General features: G+C 46.1%; 1 long non-coding RNA gene and 3 other non-coding genes across 4 annotated transcripts; all 4 read left to right on the top strand.

The window, feature by feature from the left end:
- Window positions 1-429: 429 nt before the first annotated feature.
- LOC123355552 lies at window positions 430-6,529 on the top strand. Its single transcript, XR_006575140.1, has 5 exons — window positions 430-492; window positions 1,408-1,437; window positions 3,915-3,944; window positions 4,934-4,964; window positions 6,112-6,529. It is a non-coding gene; the product is annotated as an uncharacterized LOC123355552 (long non-coding RNA).
- Window positions 1,078-1,283, top strand: LOC123355598. Its single transcript, XR_006575146.1, has one exon. It is a non-coding gene; the product is annotated as a small nucleolar RNA SNORA73 family (small nucleolar RNA).
- LOC123355599 lies at window positions 3,585-3,790 on the top strand. The gene has a single exon (XR_006575147.1). It is a non-coding gene; the product is annotated as a small nucleolar RNA SNORA73 family (small nucleolar RNA).
- On the top strand, window positions 4,601-4,806 carry LOC123355600. Its single transcript, XR_006575148.1, has one exon. It is a non-coding gene; the product is annotated as a small nucleolar RNA SNORA73 family (small nucleolar RNA).
- Window positions 6,530-18,355: the final 11,826 nt, after the last annotated feature.

Genomic DNA, 18,355 nt, shown 5'->3' with positions numbered 1-18,355 from the left:
TGGAGATCAGGACAAGAGGTGGGCCCCACAAATATGCTGCAACACTTGTGCAACAAATCTTCGCCAGTGGTTGAACAGGAAAAGGAAATCTATGCCTTTTGCAGTGCCAATGATTTGGAGAGAGCCAACAGATCATACCAGTAATTGTTACTTCTGCATGGTGCCTCCAGTTGGGAAAGGTGTGTTAAAGAAGAAAATGGACTGTGCTTTATCCAAACATTCCATCAGCTATACGCCCAGTACCCCACGGAGAAGGACTGCCGGTTCCTGATGCACCAGAATCATTCTCACTTGAGTCAGACAAGGAAGAGGATGAAACTTCTGGTCCTGAACCATCAATGTCACAGGACCCACATTTTCTCCCATCCTCCTCCTCTGAACCACACCTCATGACACAAGGTGAACTGAATGACCTTGTCAGGGATTTGGAACTACCCAAGAGTAAGGCAGAGCTGTTGGGCTCCAGACTACAGCAGTGGAATCTCTTGGCAGGTGAGTAGACACTGAATAGGACTAAACTATGTACATAATAGTTTTTTGCCTTTTGTTTCATAATAAATTTTAGTTGGATAACCCTTTTCCTGATTTTTAAAGTGTTACATAAACAGGACAGGTGAAATATTATCATGTAAAGCAACCATAAACACATGAAAAGACCTAGGTTTACAATTTATGATTAAAACTCTACTATCTACACAATATACATAGACATAAAAGATAAAAACTTAAATATCTTAGAAACAGTAGCCAATCAGTTGTTTTAATTGTCATATTTGAATTCAGCACATCAAAATACATAATAAATAGCACATTTTATCTCTGAAGCAGACGACTTCTCAAAAATTGTAGACCAGTGTATTCTATGATTCAGTGCATATATGATTTTGTAATAGTCCTTTTCCCTTTTCAGTGACTGACGATAGATGTTTATTTTGGTCCATACAAATTTCCATTGAATTCTAGCTCACCTACATCATCCCATTTTTTTGGGCGACTGCATTCAGTCAAGTTTAGCATCTGGGAGGCTAAGTGGGTGACTGGTTAAATTGTGTATGGACTAGAGTAGGTTATTTCAATCCAACGTGGGCATCCGGAGAAGTTGCTCTCTCTTGGCTCTGCCCGTGTGGCGTACGGGAGCGTAGGCCTTCGGGCTCTATGACGTATAGTCCCATTCCACGACGTTGGAGAACAAGCTGGGCCTCTGGTCTGCAGCCTGCATATTCCTACTGCTTCTCTGAGTCTTCGGACTGTGACTGAGGAGATAAACCATGCAGGAGACATTGCATTACCTGGATGGCTTCTTCACTCTGGGAAGCCATGTTTTGCAATCCCATCACACTGCATTAGGCAGACTGAGCAGGGAGTCACTCAGTTGTTCTAACATGTTGTTTGTTTCTATCTCAGCAGCTTTGCAAGCAGCGCATGCCTGCCCACAAGGTGAGAAGTTGTGTCACTTATAATTTTCTGTGTGTTCATAAAGGTACCCTTCCACTCCCTAGCATTGTTTTCTTGCACGCTTGGGCTGGGTCTGCATGGTAGCGCAGTTTACCCAAAATAACATGGGATCCTGGAGATGTAGAAGGCTGAGCAAGGATAACAAGCTTGTAACTAAAGGTGATGATCCAACTTTCCCACCACAAAGGAGTATTCTGTTGTGTGTCTGCAGGATCAGACTTAGGGGAGCATGGAGTGGTATATTTGAAATCTTGTGTCAACAGCAGTGTTCCCAATGCATATGATTGAAATCTAGAAGCTATGTTGTAGTCCCTTTGCCTTTTCAGTGGCTGACTATAGATGTTTGTTTTGGTCCATAAAAATTTCCATTTTGATATAGATCAAATATGAATTCTAGTTTACCTCCATCACCCCATTTCAGTGTTTCTAAAACAGGCTTTGTGTGGTCCATTTGGTCAAAGGTCTGTCTAGCACATTTGTGTAACTGATGCACGGCGCGTTTGGGGCCACTTGCATTGATGGGGGTTGGAATTCAGTCAAGTTTAGCATCTGGGAAGCTAAGTGGGTGGGTAGTTGAGTTGTGTATGGACTAGTGCAGGGGTCTCAAACTCAAATGACCCCGAGGGCTGCATCACTGACACGCCCCCTTGCTGCCCCTGGCCCCACCCCCAATCCACCCCTTCCATGAGGCCCCGCCCCTGCCCTGTCTCTTCTCCACCTCCTCCCCTAAGCGCGCGCAGTTTTAATAAATATATATATTCAGTAATGCACCTCACTCAAAGGACAAAACACGCACTTAGATTTACTGCCTAAGGCTCTGGGAGGGAGTTTGGGTGGGGGAGGGGGTCTGGATGCAGGCTCTGTGCTCAATGCAGGCTCCAGGCTGCGGCAGGGGGTGGGGGTGCAGGCTTTGGGACGGAGTTTGGGGATAGGAGGGAGTGCAGGGGTGAGGGCTGTGGGGCTGAGGGCGAGGGGTACATGATGCAGGAGGGGGCTCAGGGCTAGGGAAGAGGGTTGGGCTGTGGGGTGATGGCTGTGGATGAGGGGTTCATGATGCGAGGGGGCTCAGGGCTAGGGAAGAGGGTTGGGCTGTGGGGTGAGGGCTGTGGATGAGGGGTTCATGATGCGAGGGGGCTCAGGGCTAGGGAAGAGGGTTGGGCTGTGGGGTGAAGGCTGTGGATGAGGGGTTCATGATGCGAGGGGGCTCAGGGCTAGGGAAGAGGTTTGGAGTGTGGGGTGAGGGCTGTGGATGAGGGGTTCATGATGTGGGGGCGCTCAGGGCTGGGGCAGAGGATTAGGGTGCGGGGGGATGAGGGGTTCATGATGTGGGGGCGCTCAGGGCTGGGGCAGAGGATTAGGGTGTGGGGGGATGAGGGCTCTGGCTGGGGCTGAGGATTAGGATGCAGGGGGATGAGGGGTTCATGATGTGGGGGTGCTCAGGGCGGGGGCGGCGGATGAGGGGGCGGGGGGAATGAGGGCTCTGGCTGGGGCTGAGGGTTTGGGGTTGGAGAGGCTCAGGGTAAGGGAAGCCTGCCTTGCCAGTACTGGCGGAGGGCAGGCACTAGGACCCTGCACCCTAATCCTCAGCCCCAGCCAGAGCCCTCATCCCCCCACACCCTAATCCTCTGCCCCAGCCCTGAGCGCCCCCACATCATGAACCCCTCATCCCCCCACACCCTAATCCTCTGCCCCAGCCCTGAGCGCTTCCCTTCCCCCCCCCAGCCCGGCCCCGGCGGGTCCCGCTTCCCTTCCCCCGGCTCGGCCCCGGCGGGTCCCGCTTTCCCCCCCCCCTTACCCGAGCGCGTCTCCGGCGGTCCCGCTCAGAGCCGCGTGGTGAGGGGGCGGGGCTGGGAGCTCCACGCCGAGCGCAGCGCTCAGCCCAGAGCTCCCAGCCCCGCCCCCTCCCCACGCGGATCGGGGCGGGGCTCAGGCGCTCGGACGGAGACTCGGCGCTCTATGCGCCGAGGCTCCAGGAGAGGGGCGGAGGCGGGAGCCTCCGCTTTTCTCTTGGGGGCCCCTGCGGAGCTCCCCTGGGGAGCTCCGCGGGCCGCAGGGAAGAGCTCCGCGGGCCGCATGTTTGAGACCCCTGGACTAGTGTAAAACAGGGCTCCGGAGTGCGTTATTTCAATCCAACGTGGGCATCCGGAGAAGTTGCTCTCTCTTGGCTCTGCCCGTGTGGCGTACGGGAGCGTAGGCCTTCGGGCTCCACGACGTATAGTCCCATTCCACGACGTTGGAGAACAAGCCGGGCCTCTGGCCTGCAGCCTGCATATTCCTACTGCTTCTCTGAGTCTTCGGACTGTGACTGAGGAGATAAACCATGCAGGAGACATTGCATTACCTGGATGGCTTCTTCACTCTGGGAAGCCATGTTCTGCAACCCTATCAAATTCCGTTAGGCAGACTGAGCAGGGAGTCACTCAGTTGTTCTAACATGTTGTTTCCTTCTGTTTCAGCAGCTTTGCAAGCAGCGCATGCCTGCCCACAAGGTGAGAACTTGTATCACTTATAATTTTCTGTGTGTTCATAAAGGTACCCTTCCACTCCCTAGCATTGTTTTCTTGCACGCTTGGGCTGGGTCTGCATGGTAGCGCAGTTTACCCAAAATAACATGGGATCCTGGAGATGTAGAAGGCTGAGCAAGGATAGCAAAGTTCAACTTGCTTGTAACTAAAGGTGATGATCCAACTTTCTCACCACAAAGGAGTATTCTGTTGTGTGTCTGCAGGATCAGACTTAGGGGGAGCATGGAGTGGTATATTTGAAATCTTGTGTCAACAGCAGTGTTCCCAATGCATATGATTGAAATCTAGAAGCTATGTTGTAGTCCCTTTGCCTTTTCAGTGGCTGACTATAGATGTTTGTTTTGGTCCATAAAAATTTCCATTTTGATATAGATCAAATATGAATTCTAGTTTACCTCCATCACCCCATTTCAGTGTTCATAAAACAGCCTTTGTGTGGTCCATTTGGTCAAAGGTCTGTCTAGCACATTTGTGTAACTGATGCACTGCGCATTTGGGGCCACTTGCATTGATGGGGGTTGGAATTCAGTCAAGTTTAGCATCTGGGAAGCTAAGTGGGTGGGTAGTTGAGTTGTGTATGGACTAGTGTAAAACAGGGCTCCGGAGTGCGTTATTTCAATCCAACGTGGGCATCCGGAGAAGTTGCTCTCTCTTGGCTCTGCCCGTGTGGCGTACGGGAGCGTAGGCCTTCGGGCTCCACGACGTATAGTCCCATTCCATGACGTTGGAGAACAAGCTGGGCCTCTGGTCTGCAGCCTGCATATTCCTACTGCTTCTCTGAGTCTTCGGACTGTGACTGAGGAGATAAACCATGCAGGAGACATTGCATCAGTTAAATAGCTTCTTTATTGCCAGGCTTGTAGATATGAGTGTTAAAACACACTTCAGTGAGGAAATCTGATGTTATAGGGATGAATCATCAACTCATCTGCAAACTTTTTGTTTTCTTCTAGCTTCAGATGCTATGTTACATCAGTTGAAAAGGTGAGTAGTGTGTACTGTCCATTACTTGTTCATAGATATGTAGATTTTCTTTTCGTTTTCTGCTATCAAGAGCTGTATGGAATCAGATGTAAAATACCTTAGTTCAGCATAGAAGTTTCATGTCACTGTAGCTATCCAGAGAAATTACTCGGTTTAGCCAACAAAAGGTTAGCCTTCAAGACGTGTAGCTTCTAAGGCATTTGGGATAGACTGGACCTGAACTTGTGTGAGCATGGTGTGGTCCTCAAATGTAGATTATAACTTGTGTGAGGAAATTGAAACTACAAAAAACTTGCCTTGCTGAAAAGGATGAGAATCTGGGGCTTGCATAAATCACTACCGTGGGGCTTTGATTACACCCTGGAATATATATGCTCAGTTTGTTCCCATGGTGTTTAAATTCATTGAGGATGGATTAAGATGACCTAAAAAGTAATCTCTCATTTTTGTGACTCTGTCTTCTCTACTGGAAGTTATGGGAGATTGAGGCTGGCTAGTTTGGGTATTGCAGCAGAGCAGTGGAAGACAGGAATCCTGAAGCAGAGAGGATCTTGACACCTATTAAAAAATAATAATAATAATAATAATTGGAGATATACCTATCTCCTAGAACTGGAAGGGACCTTGAAAGGTTGAGTCCAGCCCCCTGCCTTCACTAGCAGGACCAAGTACTGATTTTTGCCCCAGATCCCTAAGTGGCCCCCTCAAGGATTGAGCTCACAACCCTGGGTTTAGCAGGCCAATGCTCAAACCACTGAGCTATCCCTCTCCCCTACTATGAAGTAGTCTCCCATAGCTGTGGGGTTGGGGGTCATGATTTAATCTTATGGCAAAGTGAGAGGGAGTGGCATCCCTACAATACAGCCGTAGCTTTTTGGAAATCATTTGTACTTCCATGTGTGCATTTTCATTACGATTTGTAGTTATTCTTGAATTCATCTTAGCTACGTTCCCTGTGAAAAATCAACATTAGCCTGATACTACTGAAGGGAAGGGGTGAGGGGGAAATACGGCAGGTCTCTTGATTAGTCATAGGCTTTAACCATGACCCTGTCCTGTCTCTCACTAACACTGATATTTTGTTTAAAATACCTAGGAAAATCCAGTAAAACAAAACCACTGACCCCTAGCTTTACTCTTTCTCCAGGTAAAATGAAGAAGCGGCTGGTTCACTCTTTCAGGTTCCTTATTTGAGTTCTCGTTTGGATCCATTTTCCAACAGGATCCCCGCAGTCCCTCTTCACGTTCCTGCCCTGGTCTCCTATTTTTTTGAGTGGATAGTATATTTTATTCCCTTTTCTATTTCAATTGTAATTTCTCATCTATTAACTGAAATCTGAGTTTAATACAAAGTATGTTAAGGCCTAAATTTAAAATAATCTCAAACGTTTTAATAAATAGACTGAATCCATAAGTCTCTATCAAAAACTTTTAAAGGCTGCTTTCCTATGTAAAGAAAGGAACAGGGGAAAATCTTGCTTCTGAGGTCAAGCTTTATAGATATGGCAGAATAGGTTGTGTACTGTATTAAGGACTTGTTTTGTTTAATAAAAATTTAAATTATATGCTGTTTTGTGTGTTTGTTAAAATTTCAGTTACCATTTAAAGCAGTTTGACACAAATCTTGTATACTTAATTAGTAAATAAGCAATTAATATCACCCACCATTTGCTGTACTAAAAATGGACTCTAAATTACTAAAAATCTGAAAATATTAAGCTATATAATTGCTTAAATACATGTTTACTTATAGTGTACTATTCTAGTTAATGAAAATGATGGACCAAATCTGGCCTAAAGGCTTTTCTATTTAGTTTTAAATCAACATGTTTTAATGGTTATATCAACTTTCTTTAGACAATAACTGAAATACAAATGGAAATATTGATTAAAATCAGTCATTTAAACAGGCTTTCCACTGGGTGATTTAAATCATGCTTTAAATTGCCTTTATTTAAACCAATCCACCCAGCCACAGATACCCCCAGGTGTAGATCCCACTGGTGGCATTAGTGGTGGAAATTGATCTACAGAGGACTCAAATGTGTGTAAAATTTCATCTCACCATGTTCTGTAACCTGTTCTCACTACATTTTCCACAACTGCTGCTCCTCGTGAGTCGCATGTCTTATTTTTGTCAGTGTAGCCTTAACTCAGGTTTGCCTAGTCTAGAATTATTATGGTGTCGTGTTATAACATGTTGGCTAACACAGTGGTTCTCAACCCAGGGGTCTGTTCCTCCTGGGGGCTGTGAGCAGGTTTCAGAAGGGCCAGAGTTACTCGTTGGGGTGGGACCGAGGGCAGAAAGCTGAAGCCTCGTTGCATGGGGCTGAAGCCAAAGCCTGAGCAACATAGCTTTGTGGGGGCCCCAGGCAATTGCCCTGCTAGCTACCCCTTAATGCTTGCCCGGGCTTTTTTGTGCAGAAAGCCAGTTGCGGCACAGCTGGGCCGTGGGGTTTTTATACCGTTTTGTGGGGGCCTCAGAAAGACAAAGGTTGAGAATCCCTGGGATAACACATTCTAAAAGTTCCATCGACTATTACCTAAATATGTTGAACTGCTAATTACAGCCTAGGCTTTAATTCAGCTTAGTACATGCCTTTTAGGTGTGTGGCAATGCTACAGAGTGGGCCTTATTTGTGCAGTTTAATGTACTTGCCCATATCCTATATCATTTGAAAGCTTAGATGAGGAGCTGTCATAGAATCAGATATCAGAGGGGTAGCCGTGTTAGTCTGGTTCTGTAGAAGCAGCAAAGAATCCTGTGGCACCTTATAGACTAACAGAAGTTTTGCAGCATGAGCTTTCGTGGGTGAATACCCACTTCTTCGTCTGCTTGCATCCGAAGAAGTGGGTATTCACCCACGAAAGCTCATGCTGCAAAACTTCTGTTAGTCCATAGAATCAGAATATCAGAGTTGGAAGGGACCTCAGGAGGTTATCTAGTCCAACCCCCTGCTCAAAGCAGGACCAGTCCCCAGGCGGTGCTGTTAGCCTGTAGGTGAGGTGAAACAATGGTACCTTAATGAGTATCATTTTTGAGACAAGGTAGATGAGTTTCTTGGTGCAACTTCTGTATGGTGAAACAGACCAGCTTGAAAAGAGGTCAGCGTATCTCAAAAGCTTCTCTTTCACTAACAAGTTGGTCCAAGAAAAATTAACTCCTCCACCTTGTTTCAATATCGTGGGACTAACACAGCTGCAACACTGTCAAATTTTCAGTTACCAGAAACACTTCCAGCAGGCCTGATTACAGTTTTTACTGTTCATTGCAACAGCTTAGTGTGGTGTTTGAGTCTAACCCATCCAATGACAATGTATTAAGACCTTTATTGGGTTTGCATAGGCAAATATTTTCATCAGGAATGATGAAGCTGCTTAATATCTAGTGAAAATGGTGAATACCTCTGATTTTCTATATTTGGATGAAATTGGCTGGCCAGATCAGTCCCCCAGTGAAGGTTGTGCATGAGTAGTAGTAAATAGTTTATTTTAACTAGAGAAGCAGGAAGCACTAAAGGGGGATACCAAGGAAGAGAAGACCATTGCAGAGAAGCTACATTTAGTTGGTTTTCACTGCAGAAGATTTGGGGGAGATCCCTGCACCCCAGCCATTCCTTTTTAGGTAACCGATCTGAGGAATTGTCCCAGACTGACTCCTCAATAGGGGAGGATCACTAAAACCAGCCTTTTTACCACATGACTGGAGGATAGTTAATGTAAAGCCTATTTTTAAAAAAGGCTCCAGAGGTGTTGCTGGCAATTACAGGCCAGCAAGCCTAACTTCAGGACCAGGCAGATTGGATGAAACGATGGTTAAGAACAAACTTGTCAAACACATACACACGTTATGCGGGAGAAGAGTCAACAGGACTTTTGTAAAGGGAAATCCTGCCTCACCCCTCTATTACAATTCTTTGAAGGAGAAAGGTGATCCAGTGGATATAGTTTACTTGGACTTTCAGAAAGCCTTTGACAAAGGCTCTTAAGCAAAGTAAGGAGGCATAGTGTAGATGGAGCTACTATAAGGTGGGTGCATATGGTGGTTGGAAAACTGTTCTCAAAGAGTAGTTCACAGTCAAGCTGGAAGGCCATATTGAGTGGAGTCCCACAGGGATTGCTCCAGGATCCAGTTCTATTCAATATGTTCATAAATGATTAGATAATGGTGCAGATAGCAGACTTATAAAGTTTGCGGATGATACCAAACTGGGACGGGTAAGTGCTTTGGATCAAAATGATCTGGAGTAAATAGGATGAAATTCAATAAGGAAAAATGCAAAGTACTCCACTTAGAAAGGAACAGTCAGTTGCACACATGTGAACTGACTGCCTAGGAAGGAGGACTGGGGGAAGGTACCTGTGGGTTATATAGTAGATCTCAAGCTAAATATGAATCAACAATATAACAGTGTTACAAAAAAATCAAACATCGTTCTGGGATAAATCAGCAGGAGTGGTGTAAGCAAGACACGAGAAGTATTTTTTCTGCTCTACTCTGTACTGATAAGGCCTCAACTGGAGTATTGTCAAACTGCACCACAGTTCAGGAAAGATGTGGATACGTTGGAGAAAGTCCAGAGCAGCAACACTGATTAAAGGGCTAGAAAACAACCTGTGAGGAAAAATAGAAAAAGGGGGTTTGTTTAGTCTGGAGAGGAGAAGACTGAGGTGGAACATAACAGTTTTCAAGTGTGTAAAAGGTTACAAGGAGGAAGGTGAAAAATAGTTCTTAATTTCTGAGGCTAGGACAAGAATCAATGGGCTTATATTGCAGTAAGGGGGGTATAGGTTGGAACAGTCCTGTCAGGGTGGTTAAGCCCTGGAACAAAATGCCTAGGGAGGTTGTGGAGTCTCCATCATTGGAGGTTTTTAAGAACAGGTGAGACAAACACCTGTCCGGAGTGGTCTAGCTATTATGTAATCCTCCCTTGAGTGCAGGGGACTGGACTAGATGACCTTTTGAGATCCCTTCCAGTCCCACAATTCTATAGGATAAATGTGAAGGACCTCTCATGGGTCAGGAACTGATTAAAAGAAAACAAAGGGTAGGAATAAATAATCAGTGTTCAGTAGTGAGACATAAATAGAGGGTATCTGTACTGGGACCTGTGCTGTTCAGCATATTGGTAAATGATTTGGAACAGGTAGGTGGCAAAAGTTGTAGATGACATAAAATTACTGAACATAGTTAAGTCCAAAGCAGACTGTGAAGAATTTCAAAAGAATCTCTCAAAAGGGCGTGACAAAATGGCAGATGCAATACAGTGTGGGTAAATGCAAAGTGATGCACATTGGAAAAAATAATCCCAACTATACATATAAAATTATAGAGTCTAAATTAGCTGTTACTACTCAAGAAAGAGATCTTGGACTCATCTTGGATAGTTCCTTGAAAATATTTGCTCAATGTGCAGTGACAGTCAAAAAAGCTAACAAGAGTGTTGGGAATCATTAGGAAAGGGATAGATAATACCATAATGCCACTGTATCAATCCATCAGTACTCGCACATGTTGAATATTGCATGTAGTTCTGGTCACACCCCCACTAAAAAGATACTAGAATTGGAAAACAGAGGAGGGCAACAAAATTATTCGGGGTATGGAGCAGTTTCCATAGGAGGAGAGATTAAAAAGACGGACCGTTCAGCTTGGAAAAGATGTTTAAGGGGTCGGGGGGATATGCTAGAGGTCTATAAAAGCATGAATGGTGTGGAGAAAGCGAATAGGAAAGGGTTATTTACCCCTTTGCATAACACAAGAGCTAGGAGTCACCCAATGAAATTATTTCTTTACACACGTACAGTTAACCTGTGGAACTCATTGCCATGGGATGTTGTAAAGGCCAAAAGTATAACAGGGTTCAAAAAAGAATTAGATAAGTTAATGTGGGCTAGACCCATCAATGGCTATTATCCAAGATGGTCAGGGACACAACCTCATGCTTCAGGTGTCCCTAAACCCCAAACTGCCAGAAGCTGGGACTGGATGATGGGATGATGAATCACTCAAAATTGCTCTGTTCTGTTCATTCCCTCTGAAGCATCTGGCACTGGCTGCTGCCAGAGACAGGATACTGGGATAGATGGACCATAGGTCCAACCCAGTATAACCGGTCTTATATAAATATCTGTGAATTCATAATTTAATGCTTTTTCATTTGTGTGCCAGTGTACATACAATGTAGCATCTAGTCTGCACGGCAGAAGGTTTGAATCTGTAATTGCATATGTCTGCAGTATTAGTCTTTGAAATATTCCAGAAATTAGTTTTTTTAATTCAGTGACATTTATGCACCGGTCAGTGTTAGTGTTAGAGATGACAATCCACAGCTTCAAAGTGCTCACTAAGCAAAAATGGCAATTTTTGTATTAATGTAGATCCAAGTTAGCACAAGTCTATATACTAGTAGAAAATGAAAAATAGTGGTAGTGGTGAGAGCAATGCTAACAATATACTTTGGGAATTTTACCTCTGCAGGGTAGTTACAGTATGTGAAGACATGGAGGATACAAGCCCCTTAAAGCTTAGATCAAAGAAAAAAGACTGTCCACAAACTTTGAAAAATGTGTTGTTTGTCAAGAAAATCAAAAGAATGCAAAACTGTCAAAAGCCACCAGCGCTGGCCAGAACTCTGTGATGCTGGCAGCAGAAGCCAGGAGAGATGAATTGTATTGGCGGCTACTGGGTGAGTTTTCCAGTTTAGACGCTGTGCCACCAATCCTCTATCACAGGGGTTGCTTTCAGAAATACACAAGCAAGTCGAATTTGGCACATGTCAGAGTTACGTTGAACCCAGGGAGGAAAACCGACTCTGAATCTGATCAGAGAGCGTCATGCTCATCCGAGTCTATAAGCACATCCTCCAGTTCCTGTTGCATTGTTTGCCTGAGAAAAACACATAAGAGAGACAAGAAACTTCATAGAATAGAAACATTTGAGAGAGCAGCCAATCTGAGGGAGGCGGCCCTTCAAAGAGGAGATGCTGACGTTGCACAGAGTGTCGGTGGAAGACTTGAGCGCTAAGGAGGCCGTTTATCACTCAACATGCATTTCTTCCTACTTGAGTAAAACCAATCTTAAAGCAAAACAATCAACAATACAGTCACCTTATGACATTGCATTTTATCAGCTGATTGAAGAGATAGACAATGATCTTATGGACAACAAGAAAGCTCTTCTCCTATCCAAGCTGCTTCAAAGATACAAAGCCCTACTTCCCTCAGAGACAGGAACTGCAAGCTATTCCAGTAGCAAATTACAGGCAAGATTAGTAAAACACTATGGGTCTGCAATTTCATTCCATGCACAGCACGGACAAGGCAAGTCTACCATTGTTCTATGCAGCGCGATAACATTAGCTGACACTATCCAAGCTTCTAGTAACCTGAAGCAAGCCCTTAAATCAGCCAACTGGTTTTTGGATGGGGTTCCGCGAGTGAACCTGATGATCGGCTTTCAAACGAACAAGTGGTTTTGTATAACGCTGCTTCAATCCTTCGGTCTGAAATAGCCAAAATGAAAGCCTCGGAATATTATCCAAAGACAGGTGATTGTAATTTACAGAGACCAGCTACTTTTGTGCCCCAGTTGGTGCAGGAATTTGTCCTTCGGCTGATAGATAAAGAGGCCCATAGTTCAGCCAGCAGTGAGTATCATCCTTCAGAAGACATTCAGAGAAGGTGCCGCTCAATTGCCGAGTGCATAGTATTTAACAGTAACCCATGCACTCTCCACCGAGATCATAATGCTGAACAAGATAGTGATGTTGACTAGAAATGTCACCAGCTCTATTTATGTCAATGATACCTGTACACATTTATTAGTAGAGTTTATTTCACCCTTTAAATTGTTGTCGAGATGCTTTAAGGTCACAAATCCAATGTTATGTAATAATGCATTGAGTCATTAAACTAACAGAAACCTGCAAATATTTAAAAGTGATCATTTTAATGTGTTATTTCAGCAGCTCCATGTCATTTGAAAAAGCTTTCAAATGATTTATTGCATGCGTGAGCACCCGCCGCTCACCCATATCTACACTAGACTTCTAGATCACTAGCTAATGTGTTCGAACAGCATACCCGTGCTCCTAGTCGAGACAAAGCTTTAGTAAAACAGGAAAAATGTCAGGGATGTTAACTGGAAAGAACAGAAATGTTCCAGTGGGCTCCCCAGTCCAGGTCATACTGCACTTTAGGTACTAGGAGAGGGTGGGAAGTTGAGAGCTAAGGTCCCATGTGTAGTGTATTAAGGAAAGTCTGCAATGTCTCTTCATAAAGAATCTTATGGACACTGTCTGAGGGGTTCAGTGGTGTGGCTAATAAAGGAATTGCTTTTAAACAGTAAAAAGAAGAGGAGTACTTGTGGCACCTTAGAGACTAACACATTTACAGCCCACAAAAGCTTATGCTGAAATAAATGTGTTAGTCTCTAAGGCCTGGTCTACACTGGGTGGGCGGGGGGGCGAACTAAGGTACGCAACTATTTGCGTAGCTGAAGTCGAACTACCTTAGTTCGAACTACTTACCCGTCCTCACGGCACGGGATCGACGTCCACGGCTCCCCCGTTGACTCCACCACCGCCGTTCGCGGTGGTGGAGTTCCGGAGTCGACGGGAGCGTGTTCGGAGTTCGATATATCGCGTCTAGATGAGACGCGATATATCGAACTCCGAGAAGTCGATTGCTACCCGCCGATCCGGGTGGGTAGTATGGACGTACCCTAAGGTGCCACAAGTACTCCTGGTCTTTTTGCGGATACAGACTAACACGGCTGCTACTCTGAAATCTTTTAATCAGCGGTGCTTGGATCTTGGTCTATCCTTCAGTGACGTGACTGGTTACATGTTCCATTCACTCAGAGTGAAACTCAGGAACACCTGATGACTTCTCCTGTTTCATACAAATAGCTTTATGCACTTGGGTTCTCCCTGTGTCCTTGGATGGCTGGAGATTAACTCTTTCATCTCCAGTGGTATCAATTTATCAGGACTAAATGGACCAATCTGAGGCTTCTTGGATACCAAACTGGCTGATGAAAATTCCAGCAGATGTGGATGTTGGACTTACGAAGCAACCTTGCTTGTCAACTTCCTTAATAGGGCTCCTAGCCAGCAGCTTGCCCAGGGTGAGCTTTTAAGAGGTCATTATCAGACCCAAAGTGTAGGGTGTACCAACTTTTTGTTGCAAAACATAGCATTAGTAATACCTTAACGAAAATATTTCTGCTAATGCTGTGACGGAGACCTACATTTTTATTTCTCTGTAAAATGCCATGAATACCTGAAGAAGAGCTCTGTGTAAGCTTGAACACTTGTCTCTCTCACCAACAGAAGTTGGTCCAAAAAATATATCCCCTCCCCCACCTTGTCTCTCATGAATACCTATGGCATTATATGACTTGAATGAAATAGTTTTTGGTGAGGATTTGACCATCCCCCTGCTGTATGAGTAACCAGATTGTTGAAGCATGATATGAGCAATGGAAACTAATTTCCATCCTTCTCATAAGTGACAGGAGTAGTTATGACATGAAGCTTGGGCAAACTAGATCTTTAAAGTAAGTTTTAATGGCTTGAGGTTTTAGTGGTGTGGGTAAGAGAAAATAGGGGTTTTGTCATGATAGTGACTTTAAAGGAGGAAAAACATTCCTTAGAAAACAGTCTAAATGTTAAGGAACGCAGAATAAACTGGAGAGCTGAAGTGAACAGAAGCTTAGCGTAGTTCAGCTACATTCTGGTAAGACATCCATGCTGCACTCAAGGCTAAAGATAGGTTCCAAGATATTAGCAAGCTACTAGGAGGCAGAAATACAAACTGGCTATTTTGTAGGGATACCGAAGTAACATTGTCCATGGTGAAATATATCAGAAAATTGACCTAGTGTTTTGATCACCGAGGCTGTGCATATCCGAATTTATTAAATCTAATGTTCTGAGGAATGACTTTTATAAGGTGAAGGGGAACCTAAAAGCACTGGCTTGAACCAGGGGTGATGTGGGTCTGAGCATTCTTTTAGTTCCTTTGGATGTCTCAAAAGTACCCACTACCAAGCTAATGTGTGATGGGGATGAGACTTGAGACAGCATCCAAATGCAGTAATACAAAGCTTGACCAAAGTGTATTTTAAACCTTCAGGGCAGGGCAGTTCCATGGAGTCAGAAGTTCTCTACTGGGTTTTGTCTAGGATTTGGAGCTGATGGACCCATGGCTGAAAGGCCCTGACTACATGGGGACCTGAACTGTCAGGAGAAACCTGAGACAGTTGAAGACCACTTCAGTGCAGCAGGCTTTACAGGGTTCGTTGCATTTAAATTGCTCTCAAACCATGCATATGATTTTCTATTTGTAGCACCATACCTCCTAGATACCCTAGTTATGGACCAGGCCCCCATGGTGCTAGGGGCTGTACAAACACAGACCAAAAAGATGATTTCTGCCCCCAGGGCCGCCCAGAGGATTCCGGGGGCCCGGGGTCTTCGGCGGCGGGGGGGCCCTTCCGTTCCGGGACCCGCCGCCGAAGTGCCCCGAAGATCCGCGGCGGGAGCCCCCCGCCGCCGAATTACCGCCGAAGCGGGACCCGCCGCCGAAGTGCAGCCCGGTCTTCGGCGGTAATTCGGCAGGGGGGGGTGTCCCCGCCGCGGGTCTTTGGGGCACTTCGGCGGCGGGTCCCAGAACGGAAGGGCCCCCCCGCCGCCGAATTACCGCCAAAGACCGGGCTGCACGTCGGCGGCGGGTCCCGCTTCGGCGGTAATTCGCCACTGGGGGGTCCTTCCGCCCCGGAGTGGAAGGACCCCCCGCTGGCGAAGACCGGGAACGAAGACGCTCCTGCGCCCTCTTGCCCCGCCCCCTCTGGGCGGCCCTGACCCTATCCACCCCCGCAGAACACCCACAATCCAACCCCCCCATTCCCTGCCCCCTGACCGCTCCCCCAACCTCTGCCCCTTCCCTGTGCCCTGACTGTCCCCAGGACTCCCTGCCCCTTAGCCAACCCCCCCGGCCCCAGCCTCTTACCCCCAGCTCCCTCCTCGCCAGGAGCCTCAGCGCCTCGGTGAACAGCTGCAGCGTGTCCCCGGCGGGGCCTGAGCTCCGCCCCGCTCAGAGCTGCGTGGGGAGGGGGCGGGGCTGCGAGCTCCACGCCGAGCGGAGGGAGCTGAGCTCAGCCCGGAGCTCCCAGCCCCGCCCCCTCCCCACGCGGCTCTGAGCGGGGCAGGGCTCAGGGGCCCCGGCGGGGAGACGCTGCGGCGCTGTCTGAGGACAGCGCTTGATGTGCTGAGGCTCCAGGAGAGGGGCGGAGGCGGGAGCCTCAGCTGTTCTCTTGGGGGCCCCTGCGGAGCCCGGGGCCCGGGGCAAATTGCCCCCTTTGCCCCCCCCTCTGGGCGGCCCTGTCTGCCCCAAAAGGCTTACAATTGATGCTGGTTTTCTCTGCCTAGGCTAGGAAACATTTCTCATGATATTTCCTCCACACTGCCCTGTAGCTGTCTTCATCACGTAGGGCAAAGTGGTTTTCAACCGGGCTGTCAAGTATCAGAGGGGTAGCCGTGTTAGTCTGGTTCTATAGAAGCAGCAAAGAGTCCTGTGGCACCTTATAGACTAACAGACGTTTTACAGCATGAGCTTTCGTGGGTGAATACTTGCATCTGAAGAAGTGGGTATTCACCCACGAAAGCTCATGCTGTAAAACGTCTGTTAGTCTATAAGGTGCCACAGGACTCTTTGCTGCTTCAACCGGGCTGCCAATTCATCCACATTACAAAATCTGTGTTTAAACAGAGCAGCCAGAGCATTAAAATGGCTTCCCTTTAAGTTAGCAAGGCATTTTGCAACAGACCTGCAAACAGGGCCCTAAAGTGAAGCATGACTCAGCTCTGCAGTGCAGTGTGTGTAATAGGTTATGGAGCCATGTTGCCTGAACACCTGTTCGGACAATCCTTGCTACAGCTCTGTGCTGCGTTTTAGAACATATTGAGTTTCTATTGAATTATGACTAATATGATTTTGGGCTGTTCTAGTGCTTACCAAAGGCCTCAGGGCATTTTACCAGAGTTAGTTAATCCTCACAACGCTCCTGTGAGACTGGCGTGTAGTTCCCGTGTTTTCGGAACTAGGGGGAAGTGAGACATAGAAATGACTTGACAATGCCACAGGAATCAACAGGGGGTAGGAATTTTGACTCAGGAACATGGGACTGGAAGGAATCTCCTGGGTCGCTGAGTTCAGTCCTTGTCCTGTCATCATCCCTGTAATAACTTTATCAAGATCTATCTTACAACTAGTTAGGCTGTTTGCTCCACTTCTAGTAGAAGGCTGCTGCAGAACCTCTCTCCTCTGACGGTTGGACATCTTAATTTCCAGCCTAAATTTATTCATGGCCTGTTTAGGCCTAGTAGTTTTCAACTCTGAGCACTAGGCATCAGTCCACGACATACAAAATCTGTCCATGCAGCTCTACATTTTACAGTCTTAAGGGAACTTGATGGGAAATTGCAAAGCCTGCTGTGGGGAGTGTGAGGCTGCGCCATAAAATCTGGTGAGCAGTTACCCCGAACGCTTGTGAAATAAATGCTTACGCTGATTGTTTCACATCTTTCTTCTTCCCCCACCCGACAGGAAAATACTGTTATACAGGATTAGGAGAGAAATGGGCTATTGCAAACCAAATTACTGTGATTTCCTCCAAGATGCCATTTGTATGCTGTAAGATCTCAGTGCAGGGATAGGGTTATAGTTTGTCTTGCACCAGAATAGTAAAGGAGATGACTTTTTAATGTGAATTACCATCACAAGAAAATGTTATATAGGGCACCCAGGATGCTAGGAAAGTTACATGTGTGAGCTACCAAGGAGAAATGTGTGCTCTGCATAAGGTGTGGAGGGGGAAGGAAACTTGCTGTTCCACTTGTGCCATCCATAAACAACAAATGAACAGGAACTTGTCCTAAAAAAAGCAATTGAGTCAATCCTAAAGCCTACAGATTATAATTGCTGTTTGTAGCCAACCTAAAGCATAGTCCCAGGCATTGCAAAACTGGTGTAAAAGACCCAGTCATATAGGAAGACAGTCCATGATTGCTTCACAGGAAGGAGTAGTGCCTCATGGATCTGCCATTAGCAGTGGCGTTGGGACATCATCTAACCTCACCATAGCCCAGTTTCCTCTCAGTAAACTGGGGCCAATAGAAGGCAGTTGTGCAGACTAGTTAATAGCAGCAAAGAGTCTTGTGGCACCTTATAGACTAACAGACGTGTTGGAGCATGAGCTTTCGTGGGTGAATACCCACTTCGTCGGATGCATGCTGCTTTTAGAGATCCAGACTAACACGGCTACCCCTCTGAGACTAGTTAATGTTTCTACAGCACTATGAGTGATAAAAATAATGTAAATGTTT

The sequence above is a fragment of the Mauremys mutica genome, chromosome 23 (assembly GCF_020497125.1).
Source record: "Mauremys mutica isolate MM-2020 ecotype Southern chromosome 23, ASM2049712v1, whole genome shotgun sequence".
NCBI lineage: Eukaryota > Metazoa > Chordata > Testudines > Geoemydidae > Mauremys > Mauremys mutica.
Note: the sequence above shows the minus strand (reverse complement) of the source record. Positions and strands in the feature narration are given on the sequence as shown.